This window comes from Ochotona princeps, chromosome 1, assembly GCF_030435755.1.
Source record: "Ochotona princeps isolate mOchPri1 chromosome 1, mOchPri1.hap1, whole genome shotgun sequence".
NCBI classification, from domain to species: domain Eukaryota; kingdom Metazoa; phylum Chordata; class Mammalia; order Lagomorpha; family Ochotonidae; genus Ochotona; species Ochotona princeps.
In genome coordinates, this window is record NC_080832.1 from 20517440 (window position 1) to 20531904 (window position 14465).

General features: G+C 42.6%; 1 protein-coding gene across 2 annotated transcripts in view; it reads left to right on the forward strand.

Moving 5' to 3' along the window:
- The first annotated feature begins 4612 nt into the window (after window positions 1–4612).
- PLAGL1 (PLAG1 like zinc finger 1) overlaps window positions 4613–14465 on the forward strand; it is a 48385-nt gene continuing 38532 nt past the window's right edge. For both annotated transcript variants that reach the window (XM_058668230.1, XM_058668165.1), the window contains exon 1: window positions 4613–4868. The gene's annotated coding sequence lies outside the window, so the exon portion shown is untranslated. The remainder of the gene's footprint in view (window positions 4869–14465) is intronic.

Here is a 14465-nt window from a genome sequence, read left to right on the forward strand (position 1 = left end):
AAAACTGGTCGTTTTATGTTCCCTTGGTGCGAGTTCTAAGTTTTCCACACGGTTGCTGTTCCTTGGTCTTGTCAGACTTATTATTTTCAGCCATTCTAGGGGGCTATTTTTTTGTGGTTTTAGTTTATGGCAATCATTGGGAAAATATTATTAAATGTCATTCATATGCTTGTTAGCTAATCATGTATCTTCTTGACTAAGCTTTCTTGAAGTGTTTAGAACATTCTAATTGCATTGTTTATTGCACTATTGAGTTGTATGGGTTTTATTGAACCAAATATTTCTAAAATACTATTATTTCAACATATAATCCATATACAAATTATGGGATATTTTACATTGCTTTTTACCATAGGTCTTGAAATCCAGACTACATCTTGTTATTGTAGTACAAGTTTGGGCTAGCCATGTTTCAACCATGCAACCATCACCCATGGGTAAAGACTGCTCTTTGGAACAGTAGAAGTTTTGCTCTTTCTTTTGATTTAGATCTGGAATCTAACTGTGTGTGTGTGTGTGTGTGTGTGTGGTGTGGAATATAGGTAAAAGTTCATTACTTGTAGACTCAATCTACCCTGCTGGTTATATATAGTTATATGCCATAGAGTCTTATTTATTCTAGGTTTGGAGCAGGTCCTATAGCAGGTAGTATAGGTCTCACAACACTTTTTAGTTAGGATTCCTCTGAGTCTTCTCACTTCTTTTCCATATAAAGTGAAGAATCGGCCTGTCGAGTTCTAAAACAAAGCTAGTAGGGATTTCCCCCTTGTAGAGGATTGAGTTATGCTTCTCTCCAAATAGGCCATTATCCTAACCCCCCGGAACCTGTGAATATCATCTTATCTGAAAAAAAAGCGGGGAGAATGGGGGAATCTTCACAGGTGTCATTAAGGATCTTGCATGAAATGAAGTTACTCAGATAGAACCTAAATACAAGCGCAAGCATCCTTTTTTAAATTGATATTATTATTATTTCATTTTATGACACAATTCCATAGGCTCTGGGATTCCCCCAAGCCCTCCCCCAATACTGACTACCTCCACATTACTACAGTAGTACAGATCATAACCAGTCATAATTCCATCACTGCGGGCATGGACCATGCAGAGAGTCCAGCATCTTATCGTCCAGATAAATTCAGCAGTTTCATTGGGAGACCATCCTTGATCTGAAAGTAGAGCTGGCAGAAAATATCATCCCCTCCAATGAAAAGCCACAACACGAATTCAACCACAGGAAGAAACATGGAAATTTACAACATCATGAAGTTAATTGACATGGTACTGAGTGACCACTGTGTTAGAAAATCAAGTCCTTAACCACATCCTGTAACTACTTCATTGATGTCTCAATTTTAGTTTATACACAACCGACTGCTATAAGACTTAAAATGGTTGTAGGGTTCTATTCAGCTGTCTCGTGTCTTTTTTTCTTCATTCTTATATTTAGAAGCTTGTAGTATTCAAGAATGATTTTTACTGAATTTCATGGATTTTAGGGTAGACCAAACAGGCCCATAACTCTAACAAGCCATAAGGTAGTGACTGAGGAGCAGAACAGTTTTAGGAGGGGTGTGCAGAGAAATCTTCAATACCTTAGTGAGGAGTAACTGATCTTTGTGTCCCACCTAGTAAGGTATATGGGAGTTCAAGCTGACTTTTTCTTGTCTGTTCTAAGCTTTCCTTATTGGTCTCTCTCTCTCTATCTGATCTAATTTGGGGGTAGGGGGACTCCGGAGCAACCCTGATGGTCATTGCAGGAGAGGGTGGGGAGCCAAAGTTGGAACTAAGCAAGGATCAGAGAACGATCCTCTCCCTAGTCACAAAGGAAGTTGACTGTTCCATTTCTGAGGACAGCTTGGGGCTCCTTTTGTCGTTCTGATGTCATTAGACCTTGTGAGGAAGGATCTGGACCTTTTCCATCCCGTGTGGGAGATCTGATAGGGAATGTATGACCTCAGAGTTCTCAGCCTACGAGGGCACTCCAATTCCCTGTGATCTCCTTGGCAGGTGGGATATAGTCTTGGTGCCCATACTGATAGTCCTTGGTGAGGTACTGGGAGTCTCTGGGGTTAAGATACAAGTCTCCTCCTGTCCTGTTGCACTCTGGGGTCCCCTCCGGTGCAGGCATCCTTATAAGATATAAACACACAGGAGAAGAAATGGCACCAGCAGACAGAGGAGATGGTGATGTGACGGTAAAGGCAGAGATTACAATGACGTGGCCACAAGCCAAGGAAGCCAAGGAAACCCTGAAAACGGACCAACCACAGAAAGTGGGACGTGAGAATGAATTCCCTTTGATGACCACTAGAGGGCATGTGTGGTCTTTGCTGATCCTTCACTTTTAGCCTGGACTCCGACTGTGAGAACATAAGTTTCTTATTTTAAATCTCCGGTTTATGATCACTTACTACGGCAGATATAGGAAACATATGCCTTTTATCAGGCTGGAGAGGATCATTCCATTCCCAGCTGTTTTTTTTTTCTTTAAGAGTAAGAGTTAGATTTTATCAGATGCCTTTTCTTGTCACTGTTGAAAGACGCTGTTTCCCCCCTTTATGGTCCTATTCCGTGTGGGCTATCCCATCACATGCATTTCAGTGAGATCACAAACGTCTCTCTCAGCATCTGTTTCTGAAAGGATCAGGTCCTGGGACATTGTGTTAGCTGGTAAAAATGCCAGCCTGTATTCTTTTGAGTTCTAAGAAGTCGTCAAACGGTCTGTAGAACAGAACTGTATCTGAAAATGTTTAGAGTGGCAAAGCAGAACGTATCCCTCCTGCTTCTCCTATCGGGGCAGCACTGGAACCCGTGGAGAGGAGGGGAGGCACGCAGGCCTGGAGAATGACTCCGTTTGGCCTCTGCCGTATTTCCAACATCAGGAGATTTCATATGGAAGCATTACGTATTAGGTATCTTAAGGTAGAGATGATCAGATCAAGGCATACGCATTCTCGCTGCCGTCCAGCGATGCTCAGAATGGGCAGTCACCTCCCTGTGGAGTCTCAGGATGTCTCTAGGTAGCACAGACAGAATACTTTTGCCACTTTCCCGAGTGTGGTGCTGGATGGCCACTTGCAGGCAGCGGTTGGCCTGTGGCCAGCAGGAAGGTGAGCGGCAGGAACACTTCAAAGTCCCCCACCCCCAGAGGGCTGAGAGCCCCCAGCAAGCTCCATTCCCCACTTCACCACCGCGTCTTGCTCTCTTCCTTGTCTCTAGCTTACAGAAAAAATAGATTGAAACAACACTCAGACCTAAGACTGAAGCCTATTCAGACATGTAATGGGTGTGGAAAATTACCAGGGGAAAAAATCTGTAGGATGGAAGATCATACTCTATTTATGGAGGGGGCATTTAGGCCAAATAATTGCACTAAGAGCTCACATGAGGTTAAGCGGTACTCTGATAAAGAATCCTTCAGACATCCGAGCAGGAAAACCAAGCTGCCCCTCAAGGGAAAAATTACACAAAACATAAATCTCCACACAGAACTCTCTGGCATCAGAAATGAGGGATGCAATTGTGTTCTTGTTCTGTTGGGTTTTTTGCAGGAAGGTGTGAATTCAAAATATTTACCCAGCTCGGTTTTATTTACATTGAGGGGGGGAGGTTTTCTCAAACATGAAGAGACGCTATAAGCCCTCCTTAAGAAAACAACTAGGAAAAGAAATCCGTAGAGAGCTAAATGAGTGCATTTAGGGATGGATGTGGTATGGGGAATACCCAAGCCACTGAAATGCAGAATTGAAACATTCGAGAATAAGGCTACAGAGCCAATTTCCTAATTACTGGGAAGAGAGACGTAACAGGCCATACAGACTTGAGGAGACTGGGTGGCTGCAGGTGTGCCCAAGTGGAAACTGCTTCCCAGTGTTCCCTGGAACTGAAATGGAAACACGCGGTAAACAGTTCAGACTGCCTTGGTCCCTGCACTCCATGTTCCCAGGCCCCTTTGGGGAATCATGTCTTGTAGGGGAGCAAGTAGCCATTAACTTTAGGTTCTTTTACTGCAAGTCAGATAACGTTGAGTGAAAGGATATGCCAGCCGTGATTACAGAATGACTCCCTACCCCACCCCTCTGTCTGGGGGCCCTTGCCTGGGGGACTTGGTCCTGTTGGCCTGTGTGGCACTTAGCACGGCGCATGGCTCTCCACCTGTGGGCCGGTTCACAGCTGCCATGACTTCCACAGAGTGGAGCGAGCGCGCACAGCAGCCGAGTTTGGCCTGACACTGGACGTATGCCTGGAATCTGTCGTGCTTTCCGTTTATAATCAGGCTCCGGGCGGCTCATCCCACAGGGAACTCCGGTGACCAGTTTCTCATGCGGGACTTGGGACTGGTTCGGGTCTCCACCTGTGCCAGCCGCTGCACCTGGGCCACCCTGGCTTTGCCTACAGGGTTGACTCAATCGGCCGGGTGCGCCTGTCTTCCTCTCCCCTCCTCCTCCAGTGCGGGAGCTGCCGACCCCCAATTCCCCCAACTGGGCCTCCTGCTGCCACGTGACGCCTCCGATAGGGGCCCCAACGCCCTCCTCGTGGACGCGCTGTTCCGGCTCCAGGGCTCCGCCTGCGCGCGGCCTCCTCAACGCAGCCATCCTCTTGGCTGCCGCGGGCGGCAAAGCCCACGGCATCTGCCATTTGTCATTCAGCCCGTCGGGAACGCCCCTGAGCCTTGATTTAGATGCGTCGGAGCCGTACTCTGGCCTCACTCTCGCGGAGAGCGCGCGAGCGGGTGGACGGACGCACGGGGCAGCCGTGCTTGCAGCAGCATCGCAGTGGAGCGCGGGGCACTTCTCTGGCTTGCAGTCATGGCTGTGCAGGCGGCACGCTTGGCCTGAGTTCCTGGGGACTCCGTGCCGCGCGGGGTAGGTAGCTGGGGCCGTGGCCGCGCTCCGGGGCGCTGCGGCCTGGGGACGCAGGGTGGCGGGCGGCCGTGGCGTGACTGCACTGGAGAGGGTGTGCCCGAGCCCAGTGCCACGGACGGGGCCAGGCCGGCTGCGCGCGGCAACGAGTGCAAACTCCGGGACTTGGCACCGCGCACTGGCCAGCTGCCGCGCGGGTGCCTCCAAGTGCCGCGTCGGGCGGTTTGGTCACCACGGCAGTGTGGTCTTCGGACCGCAGGGAAAACCTGGGTTTCTAGCCTGGCCTGAAGGCCAGGAGGGAGAAAGGAAAGAAAGTCTTCGGGAGGTGATGATGTGGCTAGGTAGCCGCGGCTTGCGTCTCCAGCCGTGATGGGGAAGAGGTGGGTATTTTGATGCTTTCATATCAGGGGCTGCATCCGATGGCTCTCAAACTTATTTTCAAATGTGGGCTCCGAAATTGAAAATGCCTCAGACACACATAATTGATTCGTAACTCCCACAGTTACGTCTCTGCTTCCAACTTTATGGTGTGGACTTTTTTTTTTTTTTTTTTGCTTTTGCTTTGGGCTTAACTATATTCCTGTAACTTTGAAGCGTGTGGGGGGTTGTTTTTGTTTTCACCAAATGTGTGGCTCTTTTGTTTTAGGAAACCAATAAAAATATAAAAATAAAAACACCACGTTTATGTCCTGCTTCTTCTAAGAATCTTCCCTCCAGGACCCCCGCCCAAAACTTTCTGGGGGCCTAATGGAGGTCCTGCTCGCTGACGTTCCCTCTCTCCCCAACCTTGTCTCCCTCTCGCTGCCTCTGCTCCCCCAGCCCTTCGTGCCCTAACGCATCAGGCATCGGGCATCGGGCGGGCGCGCCTGGAGCCGGATGCCCGTGTACTTGGCACAAGGTGAGCAGTTGAGACTATTTCAGCAGCAAATGAGAAGGTAAACTAACCTGATGCCTCGCACTTTTCACTCTGCGGTTTACATAGTGTAAAGTGTATATGCGCTTAGCTGGGAACATTGTTCTCAAAGTTCAGGATCTAGGAAAGTTGACACCGCGGGACTTGAGCGCTGCGGGACCCGGGCTCAGGAGTTGATCTCTGTAGCGATGTTTTCCGAAGCCTGAAGCTCACTTTGGTGGGAAAAGGCGCCAAGTGTGTAAAGACATGAGTTAGCAGAGAAGAGAAAATATCTGAAAGTGTCTCAAATCTAAAGCGTTTGTTGTCAGACATTCCCCCAAACACTTCAGCCCCCCTAGTTTCATGCACAGATGTGATTCGTGATGAAAAGCATCATTCCTGGGCATAAGTCGCACTCAGAAAGGTTTGAAAGCCACGACCCTAGAGAGACTTTCTTCGTGTGCAGGGGTGGATATGGGCAAGGAGGCGCATCTTAAGGCCAAAGGGCCACCTGCGCGTCCACTCAAAGGAGAAATGTGAATTTTTCGCTTGTCGAACGAGCTGGGAAATGCTCTACATTGGCAAATGAGGTAATTTGTGTTTCCATGTTGAGCTAAGTGAAAGAAAAGCAAGTGAAGAACCCCGAGTGAAGTCATGTATGTGAAATTCGGAACCTGGTAAAGCAAGGCTGTTATAGAGGGGCGCACATAGGCGCTGTAGCAATGAACATGCCAAGAAGCGATTCCCACCTTCCTTGGCAAGGGAAAGGGAGATTCGAGCGCACCTTCGGCACTACTGGCCTAGGTGACTGACAGCAGAGTGTTCACCTTGGGGGGTCTTCGTCAGTAGAAACATGTAAGGTTGTGTGCCAATGTCTGCCTAAAATATGTGAAGCTGCAGGCGTCACAGAATACGGAAGCTTGGAGCCAGGGCTCTAAGTCTATTATTATTCGTATTTTCCACCTTAAAAAAAACTTTTTTAGGAAAAGCAAAGCCTTGGAAAGGGAGAGGTGGCAGAAGAACTTAACATCGCTAATAGTTTACCTTATAAATTTGAACATGAACTCTTCCAAAGTCATTAAATTATTCCCTCTAGATTTTTATAGCTTTTAGTACTTAAAGAATTATTTTAGAAGAAAGTTATCATTTGGTGTATCTCATTTTCTAAAAACGTACAGAGTGGAAATTGTATTTCATGTTTTGACTTAAGCTAGATTTATGTTGTAAAAAACTTAAATACTGAAAAAATATGAAAATAGAACAACTTGGTAAACCATCACTTAGGATTTAAAAATTCTAACCTGTTGTTCTAACCTGTTGTCACATTTTTTTGGTGCAGGAATTTCAATTGCTCTGTCACACTACACCACGTTTCTAGGGCTCAGTTGCTCTGTGTTGGTTTTCATATTTTCTGTTGTAATATTCCTATATTACAGAGCAGAGCATTTCCAGTCGTGTAGACGTTTCTATCAGAAAGCAATGTACAGCTACTTTGTCAGTTACGTAAATTTGCAGATATTAATTAATGCATACACTACTGGTTTTCTTTTTCTTTTGTATTTGAAAATAGTCTTCTCTCGTATTAAATGGATTTTGAAGTATTTTCTGAAGGTTATAAAGTTTGTTTTGTCTGTATTTAGTTCTTTATTTGACCCGAAAAGTACATGTATATATTGTGTGCTTATGTGCGTATGTTCTAGTTGTGAGGTAAAGGTTTATTTGCTTTTTCTTTCCCATGTGCCAAGGTGATTGTCTCATCCCAGTGATTTGCAAAGCCACATCTGTCACACACACTATTAATACAATCTAAAATACAGAGGTGTGAATAAATTTGTTATCTGAAAAGATGGAAAAGTTTTGTTAATGGTTGCTTTATATGTAGCCGATTGTTTCATTCTAAGAATTATAATTTTTTTTCTTTTCCTGTAAAGAATTTAGCATTTTTAAATTCCTATCGGGAAGGTTTTGAATATGAGTCTGTGGCTGCTGGCTGCTAATTTGCACTGTTTGCAAATGCCTCCGTGCCTGGGATGCTTTGAGATTCCAGGATGGCTGAATGATCTCAATTGCTGCTTGTATGTCCAGGACAATGTGTACTCCTGGAATTTGGGAGGAAAATATGCATTGTGTACATGTATTTTATACTATATAGAAACACAAGTAATATGCATGCATGTGTATTTATACATGTATACCTATGTGTATAGATGACACAGATGTCTGGCTCTCTGCATATAATATACATGTAGATATTATATAAAATATATATATGTATATATTAGGGGGCTCCAAATATGTATGTTATAGGTTGACTTCACTTTCTGGGAACCGTTTGCAGCCCCCCCATATCTATATACTGTCTTTAAAGTTTTATATTCCATCAGTTCTAGAAACTTACATGCTTCATCTCTTTCCTATAAAAAAACAATGCTTGACTTTTGTTCTTAACTTCTTCATGCTATCAGTATTTTTAATCTGCTTTTATTTATATGGACCATTTATATGTATCTTACGTGTGTGTGTATATGTGTATATATACACATATATATAATCCATGTTGAATTCTAGATCATTTCTAGAATTATATTTACATTGAATTCCATATCTATGTCCCGATCATTGTCCAAGTTGAGCTTTGATTTTTTTTTTATTAGAACTATTATTTTATTTTTTATTTATTTTTTTTTAATTTTATTTTAAATTCATTAATTACATTGTATTATGTGACACAGTTTCATAGGTACTGGGATTCTCCTCACCCCTCCCCAAACGAGCTTTGATTTTAATGTAGCAAAACACAGAAAGTCTGTGGCTTAATAAAATTTGCATAAGTCTGCATTCGTGTGATCCACTCAGAAAAAGAAAACATTTTCATCCGTGTATAAGTCCTCTCCTTTTCTTTCCCGTCAATGGTCACGCCCTCCCCCCAAGTCAATCATTGTCCTGTTATCACTATGGGTTATCTTGAAGTATTTTTGAACTTCATGCAAATGGAACCACACACCTTATTTTTTTGTTCATGTTATGTGTATGAGATATATCCATATAAGATTTACATATATATATATAACTTTTTTTTCTTTTTTCTTTATAAAAAGGGTTGGCAAATTATGAGCCATGGGCTATAGACGAAATAGCTAACATTTTCTTGGAACATAGCCATACCCATTCATTAAAATTGAGTAGTGATTATAGAGGCTATATGGCCCACAGAGCCTGAACGATGGATTATAGGGCTACTTGCAGAAAACGTACATTAACTATGAATCTGTAGTATTGTATTATGTGGTTATGTCAGCCATTGTCCATTCTTTTGTTGATGAACATTTGAGCTACTTTAATGTTGGGCCATTATGAATTAAAAGGTACAAAAGCTCTTGAAACTCCTGTTGAAGGATGTGCGTTTGTCATCTCTTGAGTATATTTCATGGAACTGTTGATGGTTGGATAGGCTAGTTGCGTATCTGTGAACAGCAGTAATGTTGAACATGGATTTATCTGTCATTTGGATTTCTTTTGTCAAGTTTCTGTTTGGATTTTTTTTTAACCCGTTTTAAGAATTATTTTTTGTTAATGATTTTTTTTCAAATTATTATTTATTTATTTGAAAGGCAGAGTTAGCTAGAGATGCCTTCCATCTGTTGACTTATTCCCCCAAATGGCTGCAGTGGCTGGATCCAGGCCAGGCTAAAGCCAGAATTCAGAAACTTTGCTGGGTTTTCAATACAGGTAAAAGAAGCCACCATCTGCAGCCTCCATCACACATAGCAGGAAGCAGAATAGCTGGGACTCAAGCCCATGCTTTCCGATATGGCATGTGGGTGTCACAAACAATAGATTAACCTGATTTGCCAAAATGCCTGCCCCTAAGTTTTAAATTTTCCTTAAAATTGTTATTTGGACAGAGTGACAGATCCCATTTGCTGATTTGCTGCCCAAATTCCTACATAGATAAGGCTGGACCTGAGACCTCCATCCAGGTTCCCTCCATGGGGTGGCAGAGAGCCAGTTACTTGAGCCAGCACTGTCTCTCAGGATCTGCATTTGTGAACTAGAGGCAGGTGTTAAATTCAGGCACTCTAGTGTGGGACAGGAGTGTCTTAACCAGCATTTAAGCACTAGGTGAAATTCTTGCCACTCAGTATCAGTTTTAGAACGAGCTTATCAACATCTGTTGTTCAAGTCTACAAGTCTTGTGGCTGACATTGTGGCCCTTTAGGTTACACTGCCACCAGCAATGCCAGCATCCAGTATTGCAGTGCTGGTTCAAGTCCCAGCTGCTCTGTTTCCAGTCCAGCCCCTGTTCATGAATGTGGGTGGACAGGAGAGGATGAGTCAAGTTCCAGGCTCCTGGTCTCAGCCTGGCCCAACCCTGGATGTTGCAGCCTTTTGGGTAGTGAACCAGTACATGGAAGAACTATCTCTGCTTCTCTTAAATAGAAATACAAATGTACTCTTGATTGAAATTGAATTGACTCTATAGAGTAATTATAAGAAAAAAAATGAACAATCTATATACAACATTGTGCTTTGTTGTCATTTTTCCAGTTTGCCTCCAGCCTGGCACAGTTTCTCAATTTTGGTAAAGCTGTTATTCATGGAGAGTACTGACAAAGTGGGAGGGTATTTTTTTTAAAGTTAATGGGAATATGGGATTAAAGTATGTTTATTTGAGTGTCAACAATTTTTGAAATCTGTATATGAAGAAATCTTCAAAAAGTTCACCAAAATACGTGTAATGAAAATGTATGCATAGATTTTACAAACATTTAGTACTGAAACAAATTTACCTTTTTAATTTCGTTAAAGCAGACTGCCATTTTGCTGAATGCCCTGTCTGGGTTCATTTTCTCAGACTCAGATTGTGGGTTTTCATGAAAATGTATCACAGAAGTGTTGTGCCCGTCTGACTGCTGCCTGTAGAGGCATGAACAGGGTTAGAGAGGGAGGTGGCACACAAATTCAGAAAATAAAAAATGAGACAGACACAGATAAGATTATTTACAGAAGTGCTTAGAGAGTCAAATTACAGGAATCAATGTGGCACGAACTTTTATAGCAGTGTTCTGTATTGTATTAACCAGCCACTAGTTGACCATGAGGAAGCAACAGATTGCCATGTACAGAACTCGGTATGTGACTGCCTCAAGGATATCTTTAAGCACACAGATCTGTGGCCTTGGACTGTTGCCCAACTGCAGACCCTCACCTGCAGGTGTCAATCTTGGTCTCGGATTTTTGCCCACCTGCGGACCATTTCCTGCAGAGTTTGATCTTGGTTTCCTGCCAGCAGTCTGTGAACTGAAGATTCCAGATACAATCCACCCTGCTTGTCAAGCTGCCTTTTTGTAGACTTCTTGCACACTTCTGATAATGTCATTTCTAGGTACAATGATAGGCATCTCATCCATGAGTGACATCAGCCTGCCTTATGTAGTTAAGATGGCGTTCGCCAGGCTTCTCATTAAAAGAGTTGCTTTCTTCCTCTTTCTGAGTTCTGTTTGTTAGGGGAAAAAAGTAGAGTTGCAGCGTAAGGGAGGAGTGCCAAGAGATTTGAGGGCCTGAGGCTGGGATTGTCATAGCAGGTTAAGCCACTGATTGCAGCTCTAGCATCCCATATTGGAGAGTCAATTAAGTCCTGACTTGCTACTTTTGATCCAGTGCTTCATCCAATAGGAAGTACTCATTTTTGGGATTTTTTTAGCATATGATGAAATTATTTCTGTATAAATTAAGTTAATTATTATTAATCTTGTTTTTTGGTGGGGGGTAAATCTAACATATATCTCTGATTTGGGTCTTATGTATTATTTTAACAAAAAGTATTTTAATATTCATGAATCATAAAACCACTGTTCTTTTGCTATCATAAAGAACATGATGAATGACAGATTCCTAAAACACCATTACACAAAAGCTTAGCGAGGTGGCAGCATTCCTAACTTTTTTGAGTGATTTATATTTGAGCTTTTCTTTATAAGCTACAGATGAGATACCTCTTACATGAGCAAATTTAGAACTTGACATGTGTGAGGGGAACTCCTAAAGTTTGTAGAAAAAAGTGATTGAAAACTAGGTTTGTTTTGATGCAAACGTATTTTGAAATCTATTTGAATTTTATAGATACAGTACCTTTTCCATTCAATTTCCTGAAGACCCTTTATACTGTGGAAAATGACCATTTCACAGAAAGGAGAAATCTTGGCTTTTTAACTTGTTTTACATTGCATTATTACCACACTATGTTATTTGGCTTGTATATAGAAGTTTCAGTATTTAGAAACTTTAGAAGTATCTACTTACCAGCATTATACTAAGCACTTCTGTGTGCCAGAAAGTGTGTTTTGCTGGTTTGAGGTCTATCAGTGCTTCTGTGTCAATCAGATGATCCAATTGAACTTTCCCGTTTCTTGATCATCCATCACCTTGGTTTAGGCCCTTGTCAATCTATGCTGTTTCTCCCTGTGTGAGATTTTCCTTCCTTCCTATCATGTGTAATGATTGCCAGGCTCAGTTCTCCCCAAAAGACTCATTCCTTGGGACTTCAATTGTGGAGAAAAGAGGACGGTGTGGCCCAACAGTGGTCTCCCTTTGGTTCCAAGTTGATTGATGGGCCTTATAGTCTGATTCTCCAGAACTAGCTCCATAGAACAGGTGGTTTTACCACTCATAGATCTCTACGCTTTCACTCTGCTGCTTCTGCAGTTTGATTCATTTCATTTCCTCTCCCTTAAATACTTTGCTAAAACTTAGTTGGAAGCAAAAATGGCTCAGCCTTGTTCAGAGGATACCTACTGTATAATTCTACTAAACTAGGTAAGAACCCTACAATTCATTATCTACAACCCTGTTAAATTCTGCTCTTTCATCACCAGTCTTTCCATGTAAATGTCATTTCCAGATGGTCAGGTTCCTAGAGTTAAAGTTCTGGTACCTGACATGACACTTTTCAAACAAAGAGCATTGCCAAAGAGTCACCCCTATTAAGTAGCTGCTATAATTGTGCTACCAAGTAACTATTACATCTCTGTTTTAAATTGTGAAGAAATTTGGTATCAAAGAGATTAAGAAACTCACCCAACAACATACAGTTAGTAAGTCGCCAAACGGGTTTCTCTGATTTAGAAGCTTTTACTCTGTTCTGTGTCGTATTGCCTTGGTGACAAAATAAGTACTTAAAATCATTAAGCATAGGTGTTTATGGTGCAGCACTGTGAGAATTGCCTTACATCCCCTCCCAGCACACTCCTTGGTATCTTTGCTGTGTTGACGATGCTGGTTATTATGGACTAACTGGTGTCCTACTTTCTTTGATTTTTCCTCCGGAGTTTTAGGATTTCTTTATAGGTTTATTTGAAAGGCAGATTTACAGAGAGAGAAAGAGGGAGAAATGGAGTCCCAGAGACAGAGTTCTTCCCTCTGCTCTTTCACCTCAAATGCATGCAGCAGGCTTGGAGCTGGGCCTGGCTAAAAACCAGGAGACTAGAACCCCAAACTCCATACAGGTCTCCCACACGAGTGGCAGGAGCCACAAGGGGAAAAATTTCACATCTGACTTTTATTACAGATTTTACAGTCAAAATGTACGTACACTGAAAATATTAAGTTACCTTCAGGTTGTACATATAAATGTAGGTAAAATATAAATGGATTTCAAATTTAGATTTGGCTCCCATCTCCAAGACACCTCATTATATATACATAAATATTCAAAACTTGGAAAAATCTGAGATCTACTTCCCAAAAATTTAAATTAGTGGCTATTCAGCCTGTACCTCTTATCTGCACATTTTTCTGTTCCATGTCTTGGCATTTGTACCTTTTAAAAGATCTCTGCACTGCTTTGAATCTATGCTGATTAAGTTCATCTGGACCCAATGATCATGCTTAGGAGAAGGTGCTTAAGCTTGGTTGTTGGTTTGAATGACTGCCTTGATCTAATGGGGTACCAACCTAGGCTTTGTAGGTCTTTTTTATAAACAGATTAATGATGATTGCTATGCTTTTAAAAAAACACCCTGCTTTATGGAAGTGTGTGTTTGATACACAAAAGCTGTAGACGTTTAATGCACACAACTTGATACGTTTGAAGGTAAGAATGCACCCTGAAACCAACCGTCAGAGTTCTTGGTACTTTGATCACTCCATCAAAAGGTAAGCATAGATATAACAGCACTTGGCAGCCTTCCCTTGTCTCTTGGTTTATTTGAAGCCATCAAATTGAGGTCTTATTTGTTTAATTACAAGAACCATATCCAATGAGAAAGACTTCCTGGAACAGGCAATGTTTTTATGTATTTTCATCCAAATCATCAGCAAAGTCCTAAATTATATGCAACAAGTGAAACAATTGTTAAATACTAAATCAGGGCCCGGCGGCGTGGCCTAGTGGCTAAAGTCCTCACCTTGAAAGCCCCGGGATCCCATATGGGCACCGGTTCTAATCCCGGCAGCTCCACTTCCCATCCAGCTCCCTGCTTGTGGCCTGGGAAAGCAGTCGAGGACGGCCCAAGGCTTTGGGACCCTGCACCCACGTGGGAGACCTGGAAGAGGTTCCTGGTTCCCAGCTTAGGATCGGCGTGCACCGGCCCGTTGCGGCTCACTTGGGGAGTGAATCATCGGACAGAAGATCTTCCTCTCTGTCTCTCCTCCTCTCTGTATATCTGACTTTGTAATAAAATAAATAAATCTCTTTTTAAAAAAATACT